The sequence below is a fragment of the Copadichromis virginalis genome, linkage group LG5, assembly GCF_057382275.1.
Source record: "Copadichromis virginalis isolate Kocher_CV1m ecotype Utaka linkage group LG5, C_Virginalis_male_GT1.1, whole genome shotgun sequence".
Lineage (NCBI taxonomy): Eukaryota > Metazoa > Chordata > Actinopteri > Cichliformes > Cichlidae > Copadichromis > Copadichromis virginalis.
In genome coordinates this window covers 25,447,777-25,461,475 of record NC_140622.1, presented here as the reverse complement: position 1 = coordinate 25,461,475, position 13,699 = coordinate 25,447,777, and the positions used below count along the sequence as shown (strand labels likewise).

At 39.6% G+C, this 13,699-nt stretch overlaps 1 protein-coding gene across 1 annotated transcript in view; it reads right to left on the bottom strand.

Moving 5' to 3' along the window:
- kaznb (kazrin, periplakin interacting protein b) overlaps window positions 1–13,699 on the bottom strand; it is a 139,973-nt gene that overhangs the window by 33,196 nt on the left and 93,078 nt on the right. The window lies entirely within an intron of this gene.

The following is a 13,699-nucleotide window of genomic DNA, read 5'->3' as shown; positions in this document are numbered from 1 at the left end:
CTGTATGGCTCTTGATCTGGAGCGCACACACACACGCAGAGCAGGCATCAAAGCACAAATGTGAGGAGCTGGGGTCGAGGTGGGTTGCAAAGTGGCTTGCCAAACAGATGTAAGTATTTTAAATAAACTCAAATACCGCCTCTTTTATGAAATTTGATATTGGAAAGTCATAGTACTTTACCATGCAGCTGCTGATAATTTGCTGTTATCATCCCAACTGCTGGGATTGTGTTAAGCTCAAATTTTGGACATTTTCATTTTTCACGTGCAAAACTTTATCCTACACAGTTAAGCACATTTACACCAACAGCCAATTTAGAAATAACAATTAACCTAACATGCATGTCTTTGTTCTGTGGGAGGAAGCCTGCAGGAAACCTACACAGTCAGAGGAGATCAAATTCCATAGAAAAAAGGCCCAGAGATTAGGAAATTTAAACCCTTTCTTGATGTGGGATGTCAAAGCTAACCAACGCTCCTCCGTGCCACCCATGCCGTTTTTAGTCAGCAAAACTCTCTGCTATAAAATGTTGATGTAACGCTGTGTGACTGCCTGTTAAATCAGGGAATGCAATCTGACGTCTGAATTTTACACATGTAAAAAATACGAGTCTCTCTCTTACAGATCACTGCAGTTGGGATCCACAAAGCAATTACACCACAGAATGAGTATCAGTAATGATGCATGGTCGTTGAATTAATACTAAAATTCCACCACCCCCTGCCTATCTGAGTAAGGCCAGAAGACACTGTGCCTGTGCAATGATCTTTTGTGCTCCATACATTGATAAAAGGTTAATGGAACTGCTCAAGGAGGACTCCTGTGAATTGCAGTGAAAGAGACCCATCTGCTCATCATTCCTCCCCTTTTCAAAGAAAAATGGTTTGAGGGAGCACATGTTTGTTTTTAAGTCATCAAAATTCTCCAGTTCACTGCCTTTCTCCCAGCTTCTTCTTCCTTTTTTTTTCCTGGTCCACCTCTGGTGTCTAAAGCATGAAATAAAATGACAATGATTATGGGAGTCAGCAATATCCTCACTGTACCAGGGAGTGATTAAGTAGAGCATGATGGTGGGCTTATGATCCCACAGTCGGTTTAATATCTTTAAACCTGCTTACCTTATACATTCTATGGGGCTATGAATATAGGTTCTCCTCTCAGATACAGAGACATACAAATGCATTTTCTAAATTTCGACATTTTCCTTCAGTACAGCAATAACTGTCTACCCTCAGGTGCCTTCTACAGTAGAACCACGTGCACATCCACTCTTCTTCAATAATGATCTCACTCTTTCCCTCCTAATCTGCATATTTTGACAGTTTTAATTTCACAACCCTATAGTATTTATCTGCATTATTGACCTTCCCCTCCATTCTCCCCCTCCTCCATCCCCCTGACCCGTCAATAACAGTTTAGGTGTTGTTAAGCTGACCTTTTCTTTGATTTTTAATATGGAGATTGGAGAGCAGGCGGGCTCATGCTCGACCGCTCTTACCACAAACATTAATGAGAGGGATAGATAGAGGGAAAAGATGAAGATGCTGGCGATGAGACAAATGTCATGCTGTCGTGATTTGGTGCTAAATAAATAAAATTGAATTGAATTATTAAATGGATTTTTCAGAAATGTGGTCTTTCCTTCCTGTGACAGGACAAACAGATGGCACGCAGCTGTGTAGTGGGCCATTGTACGACATTAAGAGTATTTTGACTATAGACACTATAACTGTTTTGCTCCCAACTGACAGAGTGAGGCACCACTTTTGACAGAGTGATCTATGTGTTTTTAAAACACTTTTATTCCTGTGGCAGTTTGATGTTGCACAAGAGGTTTAAATTGTGAGATTGAGGATCGTCGAGATGCATTTTTAAGAAGCCCAGTTTTTCATAAATGTGTTTTGCCGGTGTTGGAGGCGCGCTGATGAAAGCTGAGTGACAGTACGGCATTACACAAATGTGGTTCAAAAAACATTTTGATTGGTTATATGCAAACAACGTCTCTTTCTACTGAGATGAATTGTTAAGGGCACACCTACAGGTACAGATGCACTATTACAAACTAAAGCCAAAATATATATATATGAAATGCAAATTGTTTTCTTTTATGCATTATTTACCTTCTATTAGAAAGCATCCACAAAGCAAACCCATAATACTTCAGCAGAAAATTTGCATTTTTATTTCCTATTAAGTCAAAAGTTATATTGAGTTCTTTAAAAATGTAAGAGCCTTCTTTGCAGCGGGGGAAGCACAGCATTACAATGGACTCAGGAACAGCTAATTATTAATGAGAATATGAGGCGGTGAGTTTGAGAGTCAGAGGAGCTATTCAAACATGTGACCCAACTTTCCCTCTTAGTGAACACTCAGCTTTTGGAGCCATAATGGCATTAACAGTACATGATAGAAAGAGTCGACGCTCAGCAGGAGCCAGCGTAGGTACTGAAGCAGAATGAGAAGACAACTACCATCAGTTTCGAGAGAGCCCACCTTCAGCTAACCTTTAATTATTCTGGCAGTCACTCGATCATGTGGCAGATGCATTTATTCCTGTATCAATCAGTGCACCGGAAAGGAAATAAGAGCTATTAGCATGTAGCTACTGTGGAATACCAACACCCTAAAATACTGTCCTGCTGAGTTCAGACACACAGATCTGTTTTATTATTGCCGGTGACTGACACAAACATGTACGGGCACCACTTGCAGTAATTTATAATGAGCGGAAACACAAGCTGTTGATTGTGTGCAAAGTGGGGCAGAGTTTAAGAGGTGAGTGACTGATCAGTCGCTCATAGAGAACAGAAGCTCATTGTAATGTTTACTGTTTTCACACATTCTCCCTGAAAGGCTTTATGGTCTTTGTTAAGGCAGATGAGTTGCAATCCTAAACAGAGGTTGTCGTGCAGTTTAAATTACAATAATTCAATGCCTCTTTATACATAGTGAGGGGATTTTTTTGTTTTGAGCTGCTCATTTTTACTCTGCACATGTACTCTACTCTTTATAAAAAGAAAGTATTATGGAAATCCCTTTCATGTTAAGTAACGCTAGACCAGAACAAAAATGTTCAGGAGATATGAGATTACATGTTTTATGTGCAAAATGAATCAGTAATACAACAAACAAGTATTGACAATCAGAGCAAAATTACCTATAGTAATGAACTAGTATCTAGTATTCTTGTTTTATCCACACTTGTCACATTTAAAGGCTATCCAAACCTACATAACCCTATGTGAAAATCCTCCCTAAACCTCATAGCATGTTGTGCCGCCCTTGGCACCAAAAATTGTAATGAGTGTTTCTGAGAAATGGCAATGAGTCTTTCTCATAAGAGTGGAGGAATTTTGGCTCCCTCTTCTTTGTAGGATTGTTCTTATTCAGCCACATTAAAGGGTTTTTCAGCATGAACAGCCTGTTTAAGGTCACACCATCTCAATCTGATTTGAGTCCGGCTTTTGACTTAGACCCACCAAAATCTTAATTTTATTTTATTTTTTTTAGCCATTCAGTGGTGAACTTGTCATGCTGCATAACCCAAGTGAGTTTGAGCTTTGTAACCCTTTCAAAACTGATAGATAGACTTTATTTCTCTGCCATTTTTGTGTCGTTCTGTTGGTTTTGGACATTTTAGCCTGCTTCACTTTGTCAGACAGGTTCTGCTTAAGTGATTCAGCAGTACTGACAGTAATCAGGCGTGGGTGTGGCTAGAAAAATTAAACCCAGCTTTCCAAAGTAATGTGCTTAATCACATTTAATTCATGATTTCACAAGGGGACAGGTACTTTTTCACATAGGGCCAAGTATGATTGGGTAGATTTTTTCCCCTAATTTTGTATGTACTTCGTGATCTGAAATATCTAACTGTGACAAAAATGCTGTATTCTATAGATGTGGTGGCAATATTGTTATCAATAACATATTTTGGCCACAATAATTTAGCAAGAATCGGATATAGAATCTGTAACACAATGTGAAGAACCTCAAGCAGTATTTAAATGAAAATTCACCACCATGCAGGCTTTGAATACATTAGCAAAGCTGAATGAAATGAAGCCTTTTGGATTTCTAACCTCTGGCATCGTACTGAGCCAGAAAAACCCCGCCTGGTTACATAAGACAACAGGATTGAAGTCGGATATTTAGTGTTTGAATATTTCACAAGGGAGACTGGTCATCCCTCACCTCAGTGCTCACGGGTCCCTACTGGTATCATCAGGCACAGACACACAGAGTGCTTCCAAATCCCAGTGTACAGAACACTGAAGTGACACTCCCGCAGCACCGTGCACCTCCACTGTTAGGTATCATTAACAGCCTCTGACACAGATAGCAGTGAGAAATTGAAAATAAATCACTTTTATGATGGAACCAAATGAAATAAGGAAATGACTGAAAAAATACTCAAAAAAACAAAACAAGAGAAGAGTGAAGAGTTCATAAACTCAGGCTGTAAACATGTCAAATAGTTATATGACAACACTGAAATTCTTCCAGGAAAAGTTGACTTAGTATTCAACACAGTCGTCGCCTTATAAGAAAAGCAACTGAAAGATTTCTCTGGGGATTAAAACTGAAACTGCATGCTATATACTGAAGGTTGAGCTGTCACATCTCTATTATACAACCCCAACATGTAGCCAAACCACTGAAGCAAAATGCCATTCCTCTAATGTTTTTTTCTTTGCCCGGAGCTGAAAACTTACTGTCTATTAATCTGTGTTTATAATAATCCGTGACACAGTGAATCAATACTCCTGGCACTCAAATAACAGAGGCCTGAAAGGCTGCTCCAAGGCTGCTGTGATCCATAGCCTCTGGATGCTGTCTGTGAGTTGCCATTAAGCCTGCAACAGCAGCCTGCCCTGAGGAAACATGGGCGAAAAAGCCCCTTCAGGGACACATCAATTACATCAATGAGGAGAAATTGCCTGGGGAAGATGAGCGTCCAGGGTTACCGGTGTTATGAGCGGTGTTGCTCATCTTAGACGTCTGCAGGTTTGTTGCGTTTTGTTCACTCTAATGATGTCTGTGTGCAAGGACAGAGTCAAGAAAAGTGTGCTGTCTCCAAAATTTCACAAACCCCTTTCACTAACGTTGAACTGGAACTCCTTTTTTCAGCGCAGGGATTGACAGGGAGATTTATTCCACAATATAACACACAAATGTTTCCATACCATTGAGAAATTGTTGCTATCCCTTTAATATCTCAGCATGTAGCAGCAGAGGTGTGGACTCGAGTCACATGACTTGGACTCGAGTCAGACTCGAGTCATTAATTTTATGACTTTAGACTTGACTTGAAAAAATGTTCTAAGACTTGTGACTTGACTTGGACTTTTACACCAATGACTTGGGACTTGAATTGGACTTGAACCGGTTTACTTGAAAAGACTTGATATTTCACCCCAAATATAAAATTTAACATGCATATTATATAGAGATTGAAAATGTGACATCATTCACGGGTAGAACCGCAAAGGATTCTGGGAACTTGTGGCAAGAAGTACTAGCGCACGCAGGCTTTCAATTAAAATCAGTTATACAGCGATAAAAAGAAACACAAAAATGTCAAGAAGCTGTTGTATTATTAACTGCAATAGCCGGTCGCATGACAGCCACGGGAAGCCGACGGGTAAAGAGATCGGTTGTTATCGGATTACGACGTTTAAGAGAAATTGTTCAGCCATGTTTCCGAAGTGACAAAGAGGCGACGGATGGCCCGAATTGCAGCCATTCAAAGATCAAATATAACGTCCCAGAACACTCCAGCTCACAGGTTAGTCTGCTCCAAGCATTTCCACAAAGGTCAGTCTGCTGTTGTAGTTAATACGTCATTTTCATAACATAATTGTGATATAGGTTACAAGCAAGTAGGGTTGCCAACTCCCTGAAAAATAAATAAGGGACACCTCGTGGCCAGGGCCGGGCGACCCAGTTGTCTTCACCCTTCCCAGTGTGGTGAATTTTCTAGCTCTTTTTTTGTGTGTGAAATTATTTTTTTAACCATTTGACTTGAATTTGATTTAAGTAGATGTGTTCATATCACAAAGAATACACATGTGAAACAAATGATCATTTAGCCATTTATTTTTAGCTCAAAATGACAACATTAACACGATAAAACAGGTCTCCTTCTTAAACAGAAGCCTGTCATGCTTAACTTTTGAGAATATAAGTAAATCTTTCTTTAAAAGAACTCTGTCCTGCTTAACTTAAAATAATAGAAAACAATAGAAAGAAAAACATTCTTGTAACAGTGCACATTTAGTGCATTTAGTACAATTGGCTTCAGTTGAGGTATTATTTCAGCTTTTCTAATGCTAATCAGCTGCTCCTGTTTGTAAACCCACTTGCTCCCATGATTATGCATCTTAACTCATCATCATTATTCATCTATGTATTACTTTTATGTATTAGTCATCTATTTGTTGTAATCATCTATTCTTGCAGTTGTTTATTACACAAAATAAATTATATTATCACACTTCTGGCCACATAGCGCTGATATTCACTGCACATGCCCATATTAACGTTTTCCAGCCAGGTGTTTTCCTTTTCCCATTCTTCCCTTTCTCTGAGGGGAACAAACATTGCTGCTCTAATGCTGGGCTCACACTGTGCGGTTTTAGGCCCATTTTGAGCCGATTTTTGAGTGATTGGACCGATTTTGGCCTTCATCGTGCGTCGTGTAGTATACGTGGGGTAACGAGAAGTGATTAACACCTCACGACCAGCTCCCGATCATCAATCGCTCGTGAGCCGCTCACACTACTCGCGCGCAAACACGTAAACGCCGTGAAAAAGACGGAGCAGCACGGCTGTGCAGCGTGTGATCTGGACACAAGCGACGGAGGCACAACTTGGAGAACTTTGGAAAGCTCATCCGAGCCTTTTCGATGTGGCATCACAAAATTATCATGACCACAACAACCGTGAAAACAGTTGGATTTACACTGCTGCTCAATCACAGCTGCCCGATCAATGTTTTTCATTAGCAATTTAGCAAAGTTGATGGTGGTGGTGTGTGTGTCTGTGTGAGTGTAAGAGTGTAAGACGGAGAGAGAGAGAGCGCGACAGATTTTCTGTTATAACCTTCATTTTATGGAGGCACAGTGTGAGCACTCAGGTCGCATCAGAGCATCGGGCGGTATAGTGTGAGACCCTGCATCGTGACCTACCAACTTTTAACCCCTGCGAGTCAATCGTGCAGTTTGAGCAGGAGCTGAATAACGTGACTGAAAAAAATCGCACAGTGTTTGCCCAGCTTTAGGTGTACTGTCGTCCGAGACTTGCACCGCAGTGTCTGCGTTTGTTTCCCTGTTGGCCATGCTTCTTGTTGTGGTCATTTGTTGTCTTCCGGTATTTTCTCCGTAAGCGACCTTTCCTCGACCAATGAGATGAGTGGTAATCTGAATTGTCATACTCGTAAGTGTGCTGTCAGCTCATTGGTCACAAAGCAGGAGAGGGGCTGGGAATTATGTTTTCAAACAAAGCGTTAATTCCATTAACATTTATAGACTACTTTTGATTCTCACTGTATTACGGGACAAAGTGCGTCCCTTATTAGCTCAATACGGGACGTGTACTTTTGTTTCGAAATACGGGACGATTCCGTATTTTAAGGGACGGTTGGCAACCCTACAAGCAAGTCTGGCGCTGAACAGAAATTGTCGTGCTATGCTCCTTTGTTTATTGTGCATAAATAGTGAATTGTCCTGACACAATATTGCGTTTCGCTTCTGTTATTATGGTACATTGACAAAAACATATACTTTTATTCACAGGATAAAACTGGTTTTTTGTATCACTAATTGCCCAGTACGATTACAGCATACAGTATTATTGTCACTGCTACATTTCTGTGATGCGTACCAGAAATTATTTCCACTACTAATTAATTACCGTTGAGCTCAAAGGTCCTATTAATAAACGGTTAAGGAATGTGTATTTATGAAGACGATTTGTGAGACTGGTAAACTTATGATACGTACGATGGTCTTTCGTTCTACACGGTGCGTTTCAAGGTCCTGTACCCATCCGGCGGTAAACTGTACCTGGGCTTGTTGCAGTGACCGGAAGTTACTAAACTTCATGAGTGTATGCACTCACTCCAAGAACCGTATGCTTATAAATATGCATATAAATATGCTACGATGAGATAGCTGACTTCATCTAACTAGCAAATGTTTTCCAGGCTACGTTGGTGATGCAGTTTTTTTTTAATGTGTGTGATATTTTTGTCATGCGATTTTAAAGCCGGTCCTACAACCGCATCCAAGAATAACATGCCGCTTATCTCAGAACTGTCGGTGAAAATTATTCTTGGAGCTAAGTTTAATTGAGCTGCATTTTAAAGAGGTGCAATTTCACAATTTGTGTATATTTTCTAAATTCACTATTTTGTCATGTGTTGAGAAAAACACAGATTTAAAAATTACATGGTCTAATATTTACATTTAGCATAACTGCAACATGCTTTTTTTCGTTTTTTTTAATGACTCGAAAGGACTTGAAATTCAAAATTTCAGACTTGTGACTTGACTCGGACTTTTACACCAGTGACTTGAGACTCGACTCTGACTTGCCTGACATTACTTGAGACTTGACTTGAGACTTGAGGATAAAGACTTGAGACTTACTTGAGACTTGCAAAACAATGACTTGGTCCCACCTCTGTAGTAGCAGCCCATCGTGGCTAATGCTGCACATCATTGCAGTTTTATAGCGGTTGTACATTTTTGCATCATTGTGATAAAGTTTAATGATCTGTTGGTTACAGTATTTAAATCACTGTGGCAGATAAAACATCTGAACATTTCCATCTGCTTATTTTATCTAGTTTATGAGACTGTAAAAAAAAATACAGCCACTTTTCTCTGAAGTAGTGAACAAATGATTCGTAATCCATATTTGATATCTTAAAAAAGGAATCCCTCTTAGGATAAGAAACAGAGACCTTCACCTATTTTCCAAAAAAGGACCTGCAGCCAGAAAAAACCCACTGAAATCATAAATCCTTTTCTGAGCCTTTTCTCCTCTCCGACTGTATTTTGTAGGGTTGTTTACTCTAATTTCCTGTAGTCCTAACAACTCATTGCCATCAAAATAAGAAATGTGTGCACTCCACAATGAGGGCTTAAGCAGAGTCGACAAAGACATATGAATGAGCTTCTTTTGAATTACCAATGCAGTACCAATTGCCACACCTGCTCACAACAATATCAGCATTTCAGTGCTCAACCCTGTGATTAAAATGAGCTGTGCTGTTATGTCGAAACCAAAACAGCTGAAGGGCTCAGGAGAACGGAAAGTACCTCAGTTCATTATTCATGACAGTACCATCAGGAAAACAAGGTTATGGGATGATACCTAACCTTGGAGTCACTATGGGATGATTTACAGTAGTTGTGCATCATTCAGTAGTAACGCTGGCTGATGAATAATCACCGCGGAGCTGACCTGCCAAACTGGAATAGCAGGAGACTAGAGCTTAATGACAAGCAGTGACAAAAAAGAAATAAATAAATGAATCCCATCATCCTTCATGATAGCTACAGATGAAGGCATAGGATGGATAGATGACGGTCCATCAAACATTTGTAATAATACTGCAGTATTATTGTGGTGCAGCCAGTGAAAAATGAGGAATTCATTATGGTGTAGATAATGAAAGTGATGTGAACCCATAAACACTCAGTAGAATAGTGTTTAATCCATGACAGACTTTCTGAAGAGGAGGATCCAGTGCTTAAGGTTCAGTTGGATTAGTCAGGATCTGACATGGGTCTATCCTCTGTGACCACAAACAAGAACAAACTCTGAATTCCAGGGTTTTCCCCACAATACAGCTGGATAAATGAGATGAATTCTCATCTAAATAAAAACATTAATATCCTTTGGACACAACAGACGAATGGAAGAACACAATGACACATGCAAGAGTTTCCTCTCATGCAAACATGCTCAGAATCACATGTGAGCTTGTACACACACACACACACACACACACACACACACACACACACACACACACACACTGTATGGCTCATCTGACTCTTTGGGCCACAGCTGGCCATTGCAGGGCATCATCCGCCCTGCCATAACCCAAAGGCTTTGCTGGACTAGGAAAGCTAGATGAGGACGGATTTAAAGTGAAGATTAAGCAGGAAAATCTGCCTGGAAGAAATCCAACGCTGACACAACTTAAAAAATATATAAAAAATTCCTCCTATTCCTTGTGCCAATGCCTTCTGATCGCGACAGCTGGCCAGGATTGGCTTGGGAACATTTGGAAAATATGAGACTTATTTTACTTCCCTCTCCCCATAGGCTTAAGCTTGAGTAAAAAAACAAATCTCATATGTAATCTTGCCACACTACCTATCCCAGCTCCTACAGGAATGAGAAAGAAGAAAGGCTACCATCAAAATATTCATATTTCTTTTTAAGTAAACAGGTTATTTTTCCATACTGGTCAATCCAACCAAAGGCTAAACTATCAAAACCTCTGCTTGTAAGTTATAGATGAGTTTGTGAGAAAAAATGAAAACCAAAACGAACAAATGAATCAAAAAGATGAGAAAAGGTGACAGATTGAAGGGCTTTGCTGCAAGACCAGAGCATCTTCTGCAGAGGAAACCACTGCAGCTCTTCAGTCTATTCAGTCTGAATAATACAACACAGTAGCATAGCACTTGGAGGCTGTGTTTGGTGTGAAACACAGAGAGATTTTGTATTAGAGTTGCTACAGTATAATAGCTCTAGTAGTATGTGATGCATAGTACTGACCAAAAGAAGCACAGGCTAAATTTGTGAATAATACAACCGAGACTGCAATGTTCACTGGGCCCAGACAAGCTGAGTACTGATGCAAGGATGGAGATCACCCACAGTGATACAGAACACTGTAGCCAACCAGTCAATGAAGAAAGTCCACAAAGAGAATTGAATATATCCTCCAACTTACAACAACTCAGCTAACCCCAGTTTAAACAAAGCAGCTGCAGCTATGCTGGGGCAAAAATAAAAGTCATATCTGACGGCAACATGTTTTATTGATTTAAAAAAAATGTTATTGTGATGCGAAATATCTTGCTCTTGTTATAAACAAAGCTTGCCTGCTACAGTTGCCATGCCTGTCTATTATAGTTGCTAATTGCACGAGAAAAGCGGAGAGAACATAAACCATGCTGTGCTCCTGGCACCAAGCATAATATGAAAAAAGCCCAGTAAGCCACAAGTGTTTTTTTTTTTTTGTTTTTTTTGCTATCTTGGAACCAACAACAAAGTCTAGAGCTATTAGTCAAACTGTGCTCTCTTGCTGTAATGATCCTCAAATCGGCAAGCACACAATGATTCTGGGAACCTGACAGATGAGAAAAACAAGCATTTATGACAATGACATTTACCAGCAGGTCTTTTGTCTTTGGGTCTTTTTTGGGGATAGAAGTTATTGTAGATTCTCAAGACTCTTGAGATGAATGTGTGCTATTAAATTGACTTCATTTCACTTTACTTAAAGGAGATTTTACAAATCTGTCTTGCAGTGATACACGGGTGCCCATTTGGAGACCAAAAAAGGTATTGTTTGCTGTAATCATTTCTCTTGCTAAATATTAAGATAGCACCCAAAACTTTATCTGAAGCAAACTCAAGGCTGTATCAGTTTTTAAAAACCATGCTGATATCCTCGGAGTTCAAAATGTTTTTGTACAAAATATCCTCTTTGTGCCTTTCTCTATAGTAGTGAAAGAGCTATAACAAACATGCACTTACAGGTACACCTCGACAGTACTGGGTTGGCCCCCTTTTTACCTTGGTGTAGATTCATAAAGGTGCTCAAAAAATATCTCAGAGATTTTGACCCTTATTGACATGATAGCATCACACAAATGCTGCAGTTTTTGATGTGAATCTTTCATTTCACATCCCAAAGGTGCTCTGCTGGATTGAAATTTGGTGGATGTGGAGAAGGTTGTTTTTTTTTTTTTTAAACATTGTGCTTAATTGTGCTGGGAGCAGCAATCAGAAGACGGGTACACTGTTATCATAAAGGGATGGATATGTTCCTGAAAATACTCAGCTAGGCTGTGGTGTTTAAAGGCTGCTCGGTTGGTACACTTTAACATTACACCACCACCGCTACCAACAGCCTATAAGGCTAAATCACCTTTCTTCTCCATTCTGATGTTTGGTTTGAGCTTCAGCAGGTCCTCTTGGCCAGGTCGACATGCCTAAATGCAAAGATTTGCTTCCATGTGACTGACTAATCAGACATTTGTATTAATGAGCAGCTGAATGTGAATCCCTGAGAATCGGGCTGATGAGCCTATGGTCTACTTTTTTTTTAAAAACAGACCCAAAAAAACTGTAAGTAGTATCCTAGAAGAAACTTAAATGATTAACACAGGAGCCCTTCACATTAATTCATTTGAACCATAATGATATCTAAAAAAGGGACGCATGAGTGTGAGAAACAGAAATAGAAAAGTCACTCTATTATTGTTGGTGGATGAAATACTGCATATTATACAGCATTACATCCCTCTGGTGTGGTGATGGATTACACAGTGTACTGGCAAGTTTTACTGTAATGGTGAAACATTCAGCAAATGAAAAATGACCCAGTAAGCTATCCACACCATGACTTTTACTCACAGCTAGTGTTAAAATGGATGCTAAAGTCTTTAAGGTCATTGCCTTCTTCTTGCAGTGCCTTACAGTTCAATACGAGCCTGAATCAGCTTTTTGCTCAGCAGTATGCAGCGCTCAGAATGAGTAATGTCTCAGCACAGGCCCAATCTAAAGAAGGGAGCTGACCACTTTCTTACGCCCTTTCCTACAACATCAAAGAACAGCAAAGAGTTCCTGTATAGCAAAGTATCCACACTCGATCCTCTCCTCTCTGTCAGTGCAGCAGCCCCCATGAGACTATAATTAGCTGAATGGCAGTAGAAGAGCTAATTAGCATCCCAGCTAAGTTTTACAACTTAACCACAAAGCTTCAAGCACAAGTCACACACACACACCACAAACCGGGTGTCTCTTCCTGGCACAGTGCATGTCTACCAATTACTGAAGATTTCCATACCTGCAGCTACAGTGTAAACACTTGGTAATTAATAAAGGTGACCTCCACAGTCAGGGTTGTAGAGATTTGTTTTTGTTTTGGGTTTTTTTTTGGTGAAATAATGTTCTCCTTTTCTATGTAAACATAATCTGTTTCAGGTAGTTAAATAAGTCAGACATCTTCCTTTTATGAAAGTACCTTATATTCAAAAATATTTTGTGGAACACACAAAATGAATATATGCTTGGTTACTTTTACAATTATTTCTGCTAACAGCCAAAGGCTGAATATTAGACATAAATGATCAGTGAGGGAAGAAATTATACTGAAATCTGTTTTGTGTTTTACGTTACTCTATTTACTTAAAAATAACTCATGAGCAGTGAGTTATGTGACATTTAACTGCACTTCAGATTTCTTTTTGTGTCCTTATCTGCACTTTGGCTAATGAACAACTACATTTTCAAGATATCACAATGATAAATGACACAGGTTGATGACATGCCTCTGATCCCATTTTTTTAAAAATATCTGTATTGTAGCATCACAAATCACCACAGGTTATTTGCACAAGTTGACATGCCTCATAACACCACGTCAGTCATTGTGACATTCAGTCA